Consider the following 14,786-nt stretch of genomic DNA (forward strand, 5'->3'; position numbering starts at 1 on the left):
CGATATGGAGGTTTAGCTATAAGGGTAGTTCCGGGGATCAAGTTGATACGAGATTCAACTTGTCACTCGGAAGAAATCCCTGGAATGTCTTTGGGGAAGACATCAGGAAAGTTGCAGACTTCGGAGATGCTCTCGAGGCCTTTAACTTCTTGTGTCTCATTGGCAACATGAGCCAGGAATACCTAGCATCCCTTTCGCAGATACTTCTGGGCTTTGGCGCAGGAAATGATACGAAGGTTCGAACAAATTTTATCACTATAATCAGTGAGGACTCCGTTAGAGGGAAATATTGAGACGAATCGCCCTTTCAAAGCAAAGGACATCAGCACGATTTGGGCTCAACCATCTCATGCCGATTATGACGTCGTAGCTTTTTATGGAGACTGATATGAAATCGATGGGGAAAAGGAATGATCGTCTTAAGGTAAGAGTACTTCCTATGACACATGCTTTTAAGACGAAACGGTGGTGTGACTTTGATAAAGTTGCTTAATTTGCATGCTACTGATCCAAGGTATACTTTTGACAATGATAATCTTTAACTGATATATGCTTGTTGTCACTATAACTGAAACTGAGATTACACATATTTCGGAAACCTTGACCTGAAAATAGGTCTAAGTCATACTAGTAAGGAGAAAATCTTGGTAACATGAAAGACAAATATGTTTACGGAAAAGAGCTACTCAGAACATAGATATGAAAGTTATTCCTTAGACCAAAAAGGAAGGATGAGTAGAGTATTCCCCTATCGGTGACGGGTACTCCTCAAGTGAAACCTTAATTCGGCCAGTTGACACTCCACACCAAGCAGGCGTCTCTCGTACTCAGTCTGGCGTGCACGGAGCTCTATGACTTCGGCTCGGGTTGTAGCTAACTCTTGCTGCAGAGCTTCAGTGTTCCTTGCAGCTCTCGAATGAGAAATCTCGAGGCGACGAATGCGATCTGTGCTGGTGTTCGAATCCGCTTCGAGCTCCATGGTTCGCTGAAGGGTTGCCATACCTAGCTCCACATTGCGAACCACTCGGCGTATCAGGATTGGGAGGGCCCTGTCTGCGGGGCCTCCTTCGTTCAGATTGTAGAAGTTGCGGTTTCCATCATATGGGAGAGGTTGGTCTTGCTCGTGGCTCCACCTACTCAAACTCCCGACCCACATAGGCGTTGGACCTTGGAATCCAACTTGAGGGTTAGGGTTTGATATTGGGGTCACTTGAGGTAGGTTTTCGACCTCGGGTTCCGAGTCAGTCTCTTCAGGAAATGGTTCGGCAAAGTCATCGTCCAAAGGAATTTTATGGTTCCCTTCTGGTTGTGGCTCGATCCATCCATCATCTCCTTGGTTGGGAATGTACGGGTTGCCAGGAAGATGGAATCCAACCATGCTATCTACGCGAGGTGATGGTAAATGGGTAGTTAATAGGCATCAAATCTAATAATACTTCCAATGTATTATAGCTACATGCTTGATTCTTGAAGAATGGATCCTTGGGTAAGTTTTATGTTCGGTTGTTATAGCATCCTAAAATACGCCTATAGTATTTTAACCCTTATGTTTGGTTCTAGAACTCTTCTGGTATCTAGGTAAGTTTTAGGCTTGCTGCAACACCACAGGCACTCCCAAGCACGTGTTGGTCATGTATCGAATGAATATAGTTGATCAGGCTATATTGACCCTAGACATGATTACATAACTGCCCAGGTTTAACCGCGATGTCCAACATCCAAATACTTTTATTTTGTTCTACTTATGACACTGATTCAGGTATTTAGGTATACTTGTATACTTTTTATAAAAATACTTATATTTTGAAAGTATACTTTTAGTTTAGAGCACTTAGGCCCCTTAATGTTTATAGTTGTATACCATGTAAGGTTCGGTATACTTAGTTCACTATAAACAAGAGCTCTGATACTGTGACAACCCGAAATTTCTAATTTGTGTAACGTTCATATTTATCAGTGTTAGACTCATTTTGCTTCCAGTTATCATTGTTTGGGAACCTATATCGAGTATTCTAACTCTAATGAACCAAAGGGATTAGTATTTGGAAGTGTCAGTTTAAGTTCTAAACTACCTAGCAACCGTAAACCTCCTCAAAAAGGAGTTTACGGTCGAGACCTTGAGCTTACAGTCAGGGTGACCGTAAACCCGCTTACGGTCAGGGTGACCGTGAACCTGTTACGGTCAGGTGGACCCCTTTTGGACCGAGAACTCTACCCTATATATAGGGTATTTATCCTTCATTTCAACACTTTAAACACTTCGAAGGCTTTCTCTCTCTACTTTCCCTCTACTCTCTCTCTACCTTCATCGAGTTTCCTTCAAGATCCTCAAGAACCTGGTGGTGTTTTGGACCGAAAACACCTTCTTTGCCTTCAAGAAACCGTAAGTGTCATCTTTCCCTTCTTGAATCGAATCAAAATCCTTCATTTTGGGACTTAAGACCATCACTCTTTACTTGAACAAAAGAGTTTACGGTCCTATGAATCTTCATAGACCGTAAACCCTTATAAAGAGTGTTTTTATGGCCTTTACCCTTCCTAAGGCTAAACATGGTCCCTAGAATCCAATTCCTTTGAATGAAGCCCTTAAAAACCATCAGTTGTGCAAGATTCATGAGTTTACGGTTGACCTTCAATGACCGTAAACTCATGGACCGTACACTCTTCAAAGACCGTATATTCATGGGCCGTAAACCCATGAACCGTAAACCCGTGGAACCGTGAACTCCATGACCGTAAGGTCATTATACCGTAAACGCAAGGACCGTGAACACTTGGACCGTGAACTCCAATGCTTATACCTCTTTGACCGTAAACTCTATAGGGTGGCCATAAACCCTAATTATGCAATCATATGTGATTGTATCCCGTAAATCTTGGAGTTTCCTAGCCATTAAGGGTGTTACCCTTCTTATTTAGTCGTCTATACACTAAATTCATACACATACATGTCTATATGTGTCTATTAGGATCGTTGTGTGCTCGAGGTTACACCAGACACTCTGCACTCCTCTTACAACCACACGTCAGAACCACTCACAGCAGGTGAGTTCATCCCCCTAAATTTTCCATGTTTTTAACGTTTTCAGGGGGGAATACAAGCTAAACATAAATGTTTTCTATAACATAAAACTTATGCAATTCTCATACTTTAACCCTTTTGTACTGTGTTGAGCATAAGGGACATTTTCACTAAAATTGCCTAGTTTTCTGGACTCGCTATTCACTACGTTATACATGCAAACTATAATCGGTATAGTTTGGCATTTTCTAAACATAACAAGTACAGAAACCTTCACTACTAAACATATGCACTAAGACATAAATAGTTTACAGTTTACATCACTACTTTATGGTATTCATAACTGTCATTATCACTACATTCGGTATACATACGGATTTTCACTATGGTAAAACGCTACTACACTACATGTAAACTAGATTGTACGATACTGTGAGGCGCTACTTCACTACTGTACCCTTAGGTGTACATGGATAAATCCTATCATAGTATAACTAGAGTCTCTTGGAGGGAGAGCGTGAGATTTGTGAATAGATCTATTCGGGACTGACAATCCCGCACCCGAACTGCTAGCTACAGTTAGGCGGGCACGCCTGTGGTGTACAAATGTCATTTAACTCGACGCCTGAAGAACGTTGGAAAGGTCTCTAGTTATATCAAGTATGGTTATACGACTCACAATATGTATAAATCACTCTTAGTTTACAATCGGTCATTCTTCAATGGTTCTATTTTACTAAATAGAACTAATACACACTACAATTGGAGAACTCCCTGAGTTCTCAAAACGAAACGCTCATACAACGGTTTCACGCACGAAAATACTTATACATCATGATTAGCATTAGCTAGTCACATGAAGTATTATTTTTGCATTTCACTATAGATTTCAGCAATGAACATTCATGGTTCTATGCAGGTTTGAAAACACTACATTTTCACTAAAGAAAATATCGGATTTCCTTGGAAACATACAGTTATTCATGGTTTTATACATAATTGAAAACACTACATTTTCACTAAAGAAAATATCGGAGTTTCTTGAAACTATACGAACACCTTTACGAACTCATCAACAAGTTTTCATTACAAACAACCGCTTATGAACTCACCAGCTTTTTTACAAACAAATTGATGTAATTCAAACAAGTTTCAGACATAGTTCCAAACTGATGTAAACATTTTCATATATGTAATCATTGTGATGGTTGTGTTGCTATGATTGCTATTATACATTGGTTGTGATGCTATACATGACGTCCTCCACCTCAGAACGTTTTCGCCATTCTGGTTTTGGGGTGTGACAGATTGGTATCAGAGCCCTTGTTTATAGCGAACTAGTATACCGAACCTTAAGTGGTATACAACTATAAACACTAAGGGGCCTAAGTGCTCTACACTAAAATTATACTTTCAAAAATATAAGTATTTTTATAAAAAGTATACGAGCATGCATACATAACATAATTCGTATCACTAGTAGAACAAAACAAAAGTATTTGGATGTTGGGACGCTGCGGTTAAACCTGGGCAGTTATGTAATCATGTCTAGGGTGAATATAGCCTGATCAACTATATTCAGTCGAGACATGACCAACATGTGCTTGGGAGTGACTGTGGTGTTGCAACAGGCCTAAAACTTACCAAGAACATTCAACATAAAATACTATAGGAGTATTTTAGCTAGAACCAAACTCAGTATGCGGATTCATTCCTAGTGTTGCTACCTCTTCTTTCTTAAGCGATAACTTACTTGCATTAGTAAACTTTCTGTGCTTATCGCTTGGTAGAACACTTTTGCTATCAGGATGAGATATATCTTGTTTCATATATCTTGAGGACTTACCATCCTCTTCTTCCTGATTGTTTCTAGAGAAAGATGCCTCCCCGACGAAGACCCATCAGAAGAAACGACGACACTCCACCACCACCACCCCCTCAGTACGACCCCGTCATGTTTCAGGCAGCAGTTACAGCCGCCGTGACTGCAACAATGGCACAAGTGAATGCTGGTGGGGCTGGAGGTGGAACCGATCCACAAAGACGAGATGGAAGTCAGGTACATCAAAAGGAGTGTTCCTACAAGGACTTCATGACTGCAAAACCCAAGTCCTTCGACGGAAAGGGAGGTTTTATCGCTCTGACTCGATGGTTCGAGAAGATTGAATCCATCTTCGAAATTTGCGCCTGTTCCGAAGAAAACAAGGTGAAGTTCGCCGCCTGCACTTTCACCGACAGAGCTTTGACCTGGTGGAACGGTCGAGTCAAAACCCTAACCCTGCCGGTAGCTAATGCCATGGGTTGGGAAAGACTGAAGGAACTCATGCTTGCGGAATACTGCTCGAGGGGCGAAGTACAAAAATTGGATCACGAACTCTGGAATCTGAAGATGAAGGGTTCTGACATCGCTGCCTACACCGCTAGATTCTGTGATCTGGCTCTTCTCTGTCCAGGATGGGTCACCCCGGAAAGCAAGAAAATCGAGAGGTAAATTTGGGGACTGACGCAACCAACCAAGGGGAATGTCTTGGCTGCTAGACTGGCCACATTTGAGAGCGCCAAGGATTTGGCTCAGACTCTGATCGATCATGGAATCGATCTGGGCGAAGTGGCAGCTGACTCCGAGCCACAAAAGGAAAGCGGTGGGAAGAAGAAATCATGGAACAAACGCAAGGGTCAATCTTCGCAGGAGCCCTCCAAGAAACAACAAACAGTGGCAGTTCATGCTGTTACTGCTCCTGCTGCTGCTCCAGCTACTGTCCCAACCACTCAATCTCCTACTGGTGGTTATGTTGGAAAACTACCTCTGTACAACAAGTGTAACTTCCATCATCACGGACCCTGCCGTGAGTTGAGTTGCAACAACTGTGGAAGGAAGGGGCATACAGCTCGATACTGTAAGGCACCAGCCCAACCAACCAACCAGGCTGCGGGAACAGGTGCTGGTCAAGCTTGTTATGGATGTGGAGAGGCTGGGCACTTCAGGAGAAACTGCCCCAAGGCAACAACTGGTGGCAATACAAGAAGAGTTCTGGCGATGGACCAGGAGGAAGCAGTCGCTGATCCAACTGTGGTTACGGGTACGTTCCTCCTCAACAACTCTTATGCATGCATTCTTTTCGATTCTGGTGCGGAGAGAAGTTTTGTTAGCCATGCATTTAAACATCTTCTCAAACATAAACCCCAACCGCTAACCGAAACATTTACCGTCGAGATGGCTAACGGCGAGAAAGAGAGCACTAACGACATATTTGTAGGTTGTACTCTTACCCTAGGCAATCATTCTTTTCCCATCGATCTTATGCCAGTCTCTATTAAAAGCTTCGATGTCATCATCGGCATGGATTGGTTGAGCCCCAATCGTGCTGATATCCTTTGTTACGATAAAGCAATCCGTCTTAATCTCCCCTCTGGTGAAGCTCTCATAGTTCACGGTGATAAACTCAGTTCAAACCTTCGTATCATTTCATGCATCAAGGCCCAGAAGTATCTGCGGAAGGAGTGTCATGCATTCCTAGCTCATGTTGTCGACGAGACGCAAAAAGTTAAAGACCTCGAGAGCATCCCCGAAGTCTGTAACTTTCCTGATGTTTTCCCCGAAGATCTCCCAGGAATCCCTCCAGAGCGCCAAGTCGAGTTTCGCATCGACTTAATCCCCGGAGCTACCCCCGTAGCTAAATCCCCATATCGCTTAGCACCAGCAGAAATGCAGGAGTTATCCAGTCAGCTCAATGAGTTTCTCAGCAAAGGATTCATCAGACCGAGTTCCTCGCCCTGGGGAGCCCCGATCTTGTTCGTGAAAAAGAAATATGGATCCTTTCGGATGTGCATCGACTACCGAGAGCTGAACAAGCTTACCATCAAGAACCGTTATCCCCTACCCAGAATCGACGACCTCTTCGATCAACTTCAGGGAGCCAGTTATTTCTCTAAGATAGACCTAAGATCAGGGTACCATCAGTTACGAGTTCATGATAATGATGTTCCCAAGACAGCATTCCGAACTCGTTACGGACACTATGAGTTCGTAGTAATGCCCTTCGGTCTAACCAACGCACTGACAATATTCATGGACCTGATGAATCGGGTGTGCCGCCCTTTCCTAGACAAGTTCGTGATCGTGTTCATTGATGACATACTTGTTTATTCGCAGAGCGAGGATGATCATAAACAAAACTTGAAGCAGGTACTCGAAACACAAAGGGCGGAGAAACTATATGCAAAATTCTCAAAGTGTGAGTTTTGGATCAGGAAGGTAACTTTCCTTGGTCACGTGGTTAGCAAGAAAGGCATACACGTGGACCCTTCCAAAATCAAAGCGATTGAGAATTGGTCTGCACCACAGACACCCACAGAAATCCGGCAATTCTTGGGTCTCACAGGCTATTATCGCAGGTTCATCCAGAACTTCTCCAGAATCGCTAAGCCTTTAACTACCTTGACACAGAAAGGGGTAACCTTTAGTTGGGGAGTCAAGCAAGACACTGCGTTTCAAACATTGAAGCAGGCCTTATGCAGCGCACCTATCATGTCCCTGCCTGAAGGGACAGAAGACTTCGTCGTCTACTGTGATGCATCCAATCAAGGCCTAGGTTGTGTGCTCATGCAACGAGGAAAGGTTATCGCCTATGCCTCGAGGCAGTTGAAAATACACGAAGTCAATTACACAACTCACGATCTAGAATTGGGAGTAGTGGTCTTTGCATTAAATATCTGGAGACATTATCTCTACGGAACCAAGTGCACTATCTTCACTGACCATAAAAGCCTGCAACATATTTTCAACCAGAAGGAGCTGAACATGAGACAACGGCGATGAGTAGAGCTACTCAGCGACTACGAGTGCGAAATTCGCTACCATCCTGGCAAGGTTAATGTGGTGGCAGATGCCCTCAGCCACAAGGAGTATTCGGGTCGTAGAGTGAAAACACTGACCATGACTATCCATTCCCACTTATCCGCGCAAATCAAGGAGGCTCAGCTGGAAGCCTTAAAACCAGAGAACATGTCGGGTGAAGCCTTGAGAGGAATGGAAAAGAACCTAGAGATCAAGGGAGACGAAGTCTACTATTTCATGGACCGGATCTGGACCCCAAAGTTCGGTGGTTACAGAGAGGTTGTCATGAACGAAGCTCACAAGACCAGATACTCCATTCATCCAGGTTCGTATAAGATGTATTTGGATCTCAAACAACTCTACTGGTGGCCGAACATGAAAGCGCAAATTGCAACCTTCGTGGGCAGGTGTTTGACTTGCGCTAAAGTAAAGGTGGAATATCAAAAGCCCTCAGGATTACTTCATCAGCCATAGATACCTGAGTGGAAGTGGGAAAGGATAACCATGGATTTTATCACCAAGTTACCCAGATCTCCGAGTGGGCACGACGCCATCTGGGTGATTGTCGATCGGTTGACTAAATCCGCCCACTTCCTGCCAATCAAGGAAAACTTCAAAATGGAGAGACTCACGCGGATCTACATTCGAGAAATAGTTCGCCTTCATGGGGTACCTGTATCCATCATCTCCGACCGAGATAGCAGGTTCACCTTAAGATTTTGGCAATCGCTACAGAAGGCTCTTAGAACTAAGCTAGATATGAGCACGACTTATCATCCTCAGACAGATGGACAGAGTGAGAGAACAATTCAGACATTGGAAGATATGTTGAGAGCCTGCGTCCTCGACTTCGGCACTTCATGGGACACTCATCTTCCTTTGGTTGAATTTTCCTACAACAACAGCTACCATACCAGCATCAAGGCTGCGCCATTTAAAGCCCTCTATGGCCGTAAGTGCAGATCCCCTCTGTGCTGGGCTGAAGTGGGTGACACGCAGCTAGCCAAGGGTCAAGTCCCTGACAGCACTCTCACTGGTCCCGAGATCATCCGAGAGACGACTGAAAAGATCGTACAAATCCGAGAACGACTGAAGGCCTCGCGAGATAGACAAAAGAGCTACGCCGACAAACGACGAAAACCCTTGGAGTTCCAGGTTGGTGACCGTGTTCTCTTGAAGGTCTCGCCCTGGAAAGGCATGATACGCTTCGGAAAGCGTGGAAAGCTGAATCCAAGATACATTGGGCCGTTCGAGATTCTCGCTAGGATCGGTCCTGTAGCCTACAAACTTCGTTTACCTCAAGAACATGGCAACATTCATCCTGTCTTCCACGTTTCGAATCTTAAGAAATGCTTATCTGACGAAACCCTTGTGGTCCCTCTCGATGAGATTGAAATCAACGAGAACCTGAACTTTGTGGAAGAACCGGTCGAAATCATGGATAGAGAGATCAAACGAACGAAACAAAGTCGCATCCCAATAGTGAAGGTTCGCTGGAATACCAAGCGGGGACCTGAATTCACTTGGGAGCGCGAAGATCAGATGAAACAGAAGTATCCACATCTCTTTCCTAATTCATGATTTGTACTCTATGTTTGAATTTCGGGACGAAATTCCCTCTAACGGGGGATGATGTGACAACCCGAAATTTCTAATTTGTGTAACGTTCATATTTATCAGTGTTAGACTCATTTTGCTTCCAGTTATCACTGTTTGGGAACCTGTATCGAGTATTCTAACTCTAATGAACCAAAGGGATTAGTATTTGGAAGTGTCAGTTTAAGTTCTAAACTACCTAGCAACTGTAAACCTCCTCAAAAAGGAGTTTACGGTCAAGACCTTGAGCTTACGGTCAGGGTGACCGTAAACCCGCTTACGGTCAGGGTGACCGTGAACCTGTTACGGTCAGGTGGACCGCTTTTGGACCGAGAACTCTACCCTATATATAGGGTATTTATCCTTCATTTCAACACTTTAAACACTTCAAAGGCTTTTTCTCTCTACTTTCTCTCTACTCTCTCTCTCTACCTTCATCGAGTTTCCTTCAAGATCCTCAAGAATCCGGTGGTGTTTTGGACCGAAAACACCTTCTTTGCCTTCAAGAAACCGTAAGTGTCATCTTCCCCTTCTTGAATCGAATCAAAATCCTTCATTTTGGACTTAAGACCATCACTCTTTACTTGAACAAAAGAGTTTACGGTCCTATGAATCTTCATAGACCGTAAACCCTTATAAAGAGTGTTTTTATGGCCTTTACCCTTCCTAAGGCTAAACATGGTCCCTTGAATCCGATTCCTTTGAATGAAGCCCTTGAAAACCATCAGTTGTGCAAGATTCATGAGTTTACGGTTGACCTTCAATGGTCGTGAACTCATGGACTGTACACTCTTCAAAGACCGTATATTCATGGGCCGTAAACCCATGAACCGTAAACCCGTGGAACCGTGAACTCCATGACCGTAAGGTCATTAGACCGTAAACGTAAGGACCGTGAACTCCAATGGTCATACCTCTTTGACCGTAAACTCTATAGGGTGGCCATAAACCCTAATTATGCAATCATATGTGATTGTATCCCGTAGATCTTAGAGTTTCCTAGCCATTAAGGGTGTTACCCTTCTTATTTAGTCGTCTATACACTAAATTCATACACATACATGTCTATATGTGTCTATTAGGATCGTTGTGTGCTCGAGGTTACACCAGACACTCTGCACTCCTCTTACAACCACACGTCAGAACCACTCACAGCAGGTGAGTTCATACCCCTAAATTTTTCATGTTTTTAACGTTTTCAGGGGGAATACAAGCTAAACATAAATGTTTTCTATAACATAAAACTTATGCAATTCTCATACTTTAACCCTTTTGTACTGTGTTGAGCATAAGGGACGTTTTCACTAAAATTGCCTAGTTTTCCGGACTCGCTATTCACTACGTTATACATGCAAAATATAATCGGTATAGTTTGGCATTTTCTAAACATAACAAGTACAGAAACCTTCACTACTAAACATATGCACTAAGACAGAAATAGTTTACAGTTTACATCACTACTTTATGGTATTCATAACTGTAATTATCACTACATTCGGTATACATACGGATTTTCACTATGGTAAAACGCTACTACACTACATGTAAACTAGATTGTACGATACTGTGAGGCGCTACTTCACTACTGTACCCTTAGGTGTACATGGATAAATCCTATCATAGTATAACTAGAGTCTCTTGGAGGGAGAGCGTGAGATTTGTGAATAGATCTATTCGGGACTGACAATCCCGCACCCGAACTGCTAGCTACAGTTAGGCGGGCACGCCTGTGGTGTACAAATGTCATTTAACTCGACGCCTGAAGAACGTTGGAAAGGTCTCTAGTCATATCAAGTATGGTTATACGACTCACAATATGTATAAATCACTCTTAGTTTACAATCGGTCATTCTTCAATGGTTCTATTTTACTAATTAGAACTAATACACACTACAATTGGAGAACTCCCCGAGTTCTCAAAACGAAACGCTCATACAACGGTTTCACGCACGAAAATACTTATACATCATGATTAGCATTAGCTAGTCACATGAAGTATTATTTTTGCATTTCACTATAGATTTCAGCAATGAACATTCATGGTTCTATGCAGGTTTGAAAACACTACATTTTCACTAAAGAAAATATCGGATTTCCTTGGAAACATACAGTTATTCATGGTTTTATATAGAATTGAAAACACTACATTTTCACTAAAGAAAATATCGGCTTTTCTTGAAACTATACGAACACCTTTACGAACTCATCAACAAGTTTTCATTACAAACAACCGCTTATGAACTCACCAACTTTATGCTGATATTTCAAAACTGCTTGTATTCTCAGGAAATCAGTAGGCAGGTACTTGCTGGATTTTTGAGAAGCTGGAGCAATAAGAGTTTTATGCATGTTTATATTTTACATACAAATTGATGTAATTCAAACAAGTTCCAGACATAGTTCCAAACTGATGTAAACATTTTCATATATGTAATCACTGTGATGGTTGTGTTGCTATGATTGCTATTATACATTGGTTGTGATGTTATACATGACGTCCTCCACCTCAGAACGTTTCCGCCATTCTGGTTTTGGGGTGTGACAGATACCAATCTGTCACACCCCCAAACTGAAACGGCGGAAACGTTCGGGGGTGGTTGACGTTATGCGTAGTATCACAACAGTTGTATCATAGCAAGCATAGTAAACACAACCAAACATTGAATACATATATGAAAAAGGTTTACATTGTCTTAATACAAATTTTTGTTCTTATCAAAAGTAAAATGGAAAGACGTGACTCTAACGTGCCGACTTCTCCAAAATCCTGGAAGTACCTGTCTACTAAAACCCTGAGAATACAAGCAGTTTTGAAAGAATATCAGCATAAAGCTTGTGAGTTCATAAGCATTTAGTTTTGGTGGAAAATGTTTCTTTGATCCTTTTGAAAAGTGTTCCTCAAGAAAATCCTATATTTTCTTATGAAAAGCGTGTTTGAAAACCCATTCCTTCCATGAATTCCAGATTCATACAAGGTATGTACAATCCAAGGAGTCGTGGAATGAATATGAATGTCCGTTAGTTACATGTTAAACAATCCGTTTATGAAAAGCCGAGTTATCCGGGGAAAATCCTATATTTTCCCTAAAAGTTGATCATTGATTATCCGCTCTAAACTGAGGTGTCCAAGTATCTACCATACTTATATTGATAAACATAGTTTTCATTTAAAAACCCTGGTTACTCCCAGTGATGAACTAAATCCTGAAGGTACTGTTAATACCCTCCAGTAATCAGATCGGTTATTACTTTGAGGTTAGTTCACTTGATTTATTATTACAAAAGTAAATCTCTGCTATCTACATTGTGAGTTTCATGACCATAACTGACTGGATATGGCCCGTAACGGGGCCGGTATCCTTTATGACTTTGTCACACGTAGACCTGTCGGTCCGACTGTAGCTAGCAGCAAGGTGCGGGATTGTCAGTCCCGTATAGATCTATATACAACAGTCACGCTCTCCCTACAAGAGATTCTGGTCACAAGTACTAGTCCTACACTCTGATTCTGTGGGAGTGTTACCAAGGACGTGTCTCCAACTTAGACTAACAAATTTACAAGTAATAATACTGAAAATCCTTTTTATGATTTGCATGAATCCTTTATAAAATAATACATTTTACTACATGATTCACAAGTTCGTCACCCTAGTTTTGAAAACTGTTTCTACGAGTTGATTTCTTAATCGTTTAGTAAAAACTGTTTTCCATGTTAAAAGCATACTGAAAATATAATTATCTTAAACAAAATAATATATTTTGAGCACAAGTTTCCTTGTACTTTTGCTTGTATCCACCCCCTGAAAACATGAAAACTCGAAAAAACGTAGGGGTATGAACTCACCTCGGGTAAGTGGTTTGATTGAAGGATCAATACGGAAAGCTGGATGTTCAAGTGAAGCCTTGAACACGATTTGATCCTAATTAACACGTAATGACACATAAAGGAGTCAAATGAAGGTATTTCACCATTAGATGTGATGGAGAACCACTCTAGGGACTTGGAACTACTTGCACTAAGTGTTAGGACCTTAAAGGATTGCATGAGGGAGGTGTATGGCCACCTTAAAGGTGTGTGCGGCCATGGGTGTGCGGCCCAAGGGGTGTGCGGCTGTACACTCATGATGGAAGGTGCCTTCGAGGTGTTTTCAAGGTCCATACTTGCATCCATGAAGTGTTCTAGGTCCATACTTAGTTGTAGTACAAGTTTAGGGTCTAAGAAATGGGTTTGTGGTCCTAGGGTGTGTGTGTGGTCGCACACGGGAGTGTGCTGCCGCACACAAGGAGTGTGCTACCGCACAAGGGTGTGTGTGGCCTTACACAGGTGTGTGCGGTCGTACACCCTACATGATGATGTCCAAAATGCCAATTCTAGGGTGTAGCAAAGCTAAGTTCATGTCCAACTCGAATATGGAAGTCCAACTCTCACTTTGGAGGGTCTTTTAGGAGTGTGAGGCCACCTTATGTGGGTGTGCGGCCGCACTCCTTCAAAGAGATGAAGAACACGACGGGACTCAATGATTCAAGGCTTAGATTAAGTGGTTCTTCAAGCATAACAAGCTAAGGGATGGATTACTCACGTTTTTGAAGCCTTGGGAGGGTTTGTGGTTGAAGACGCTTGAGAGAAATGGTGTTGTGTGCTACCAAGGTGTTAAAGGAATGAAAGGAAAGGGGTCTACCCTTTATATAGGGGTGGGTGTGTGGCCATGAGGGGTGTGTACAGCCGTACACCCATGTGTGCGGCCGCACACTCCTCCAAAAGGGGTGCATGGTCCGGTTTTGACACTATACGACTTGTTGACTCATTCCTAACCTCAACCTTGACTGTACCCAAACTTAAAACGCTTAAATGAACCCTTAAACAGTGTTAGAAGACAACGGATACGGGTTTAACATTGGTTGAGTTGACTAGGTATACAAGGTGGCAGTTCCGGGTTGTCACACCACAAACCACGATCAAGAACACCAGCCCGGGTGGATGTCCATGGTGGCCCATGGTCTTGGTGATTTGTAGTCCGTTCAACGATCGATAACGCCCAATCAATGCAATTTGTTTAGATACCACTTTGACTAGCCGTTGAACGGCAATTTTTGAAAAAATATAATTTATTTTTTAAAACAAACATTTACCTATATAAATACCACAATACACAAACTAATTTTTTTACACTATTCTTCTTTTTCTCTATTTATCTACACAACTTTGTTTACAATCCAAATATCATGGATCACAATCAAAATACCCCACCAAACTATCGAAACCGCAAGCCCGATAATGTTTTTGCGTTATATACAATTCAATGCCAATACCCGAACATTGAATCACCTCAA

Source organism: Lactuca virosa, chromosome 4 (genome assembly GCF_052849685.1).
Source record: "Lactuca virosa cultivar CGN04683 chromosome 4, Lactuca_virosa_CGN04683_v6, whole genome shotgun sequence".
In the NCBI taxonomy this organism is placed as follows: domain Eukaryota; kingdom Viridiplantae; phylum Streptophyta; class Magnoliopsida; order Asterales; family Asteraceae; genus Lactuca; species Lactuca virosa.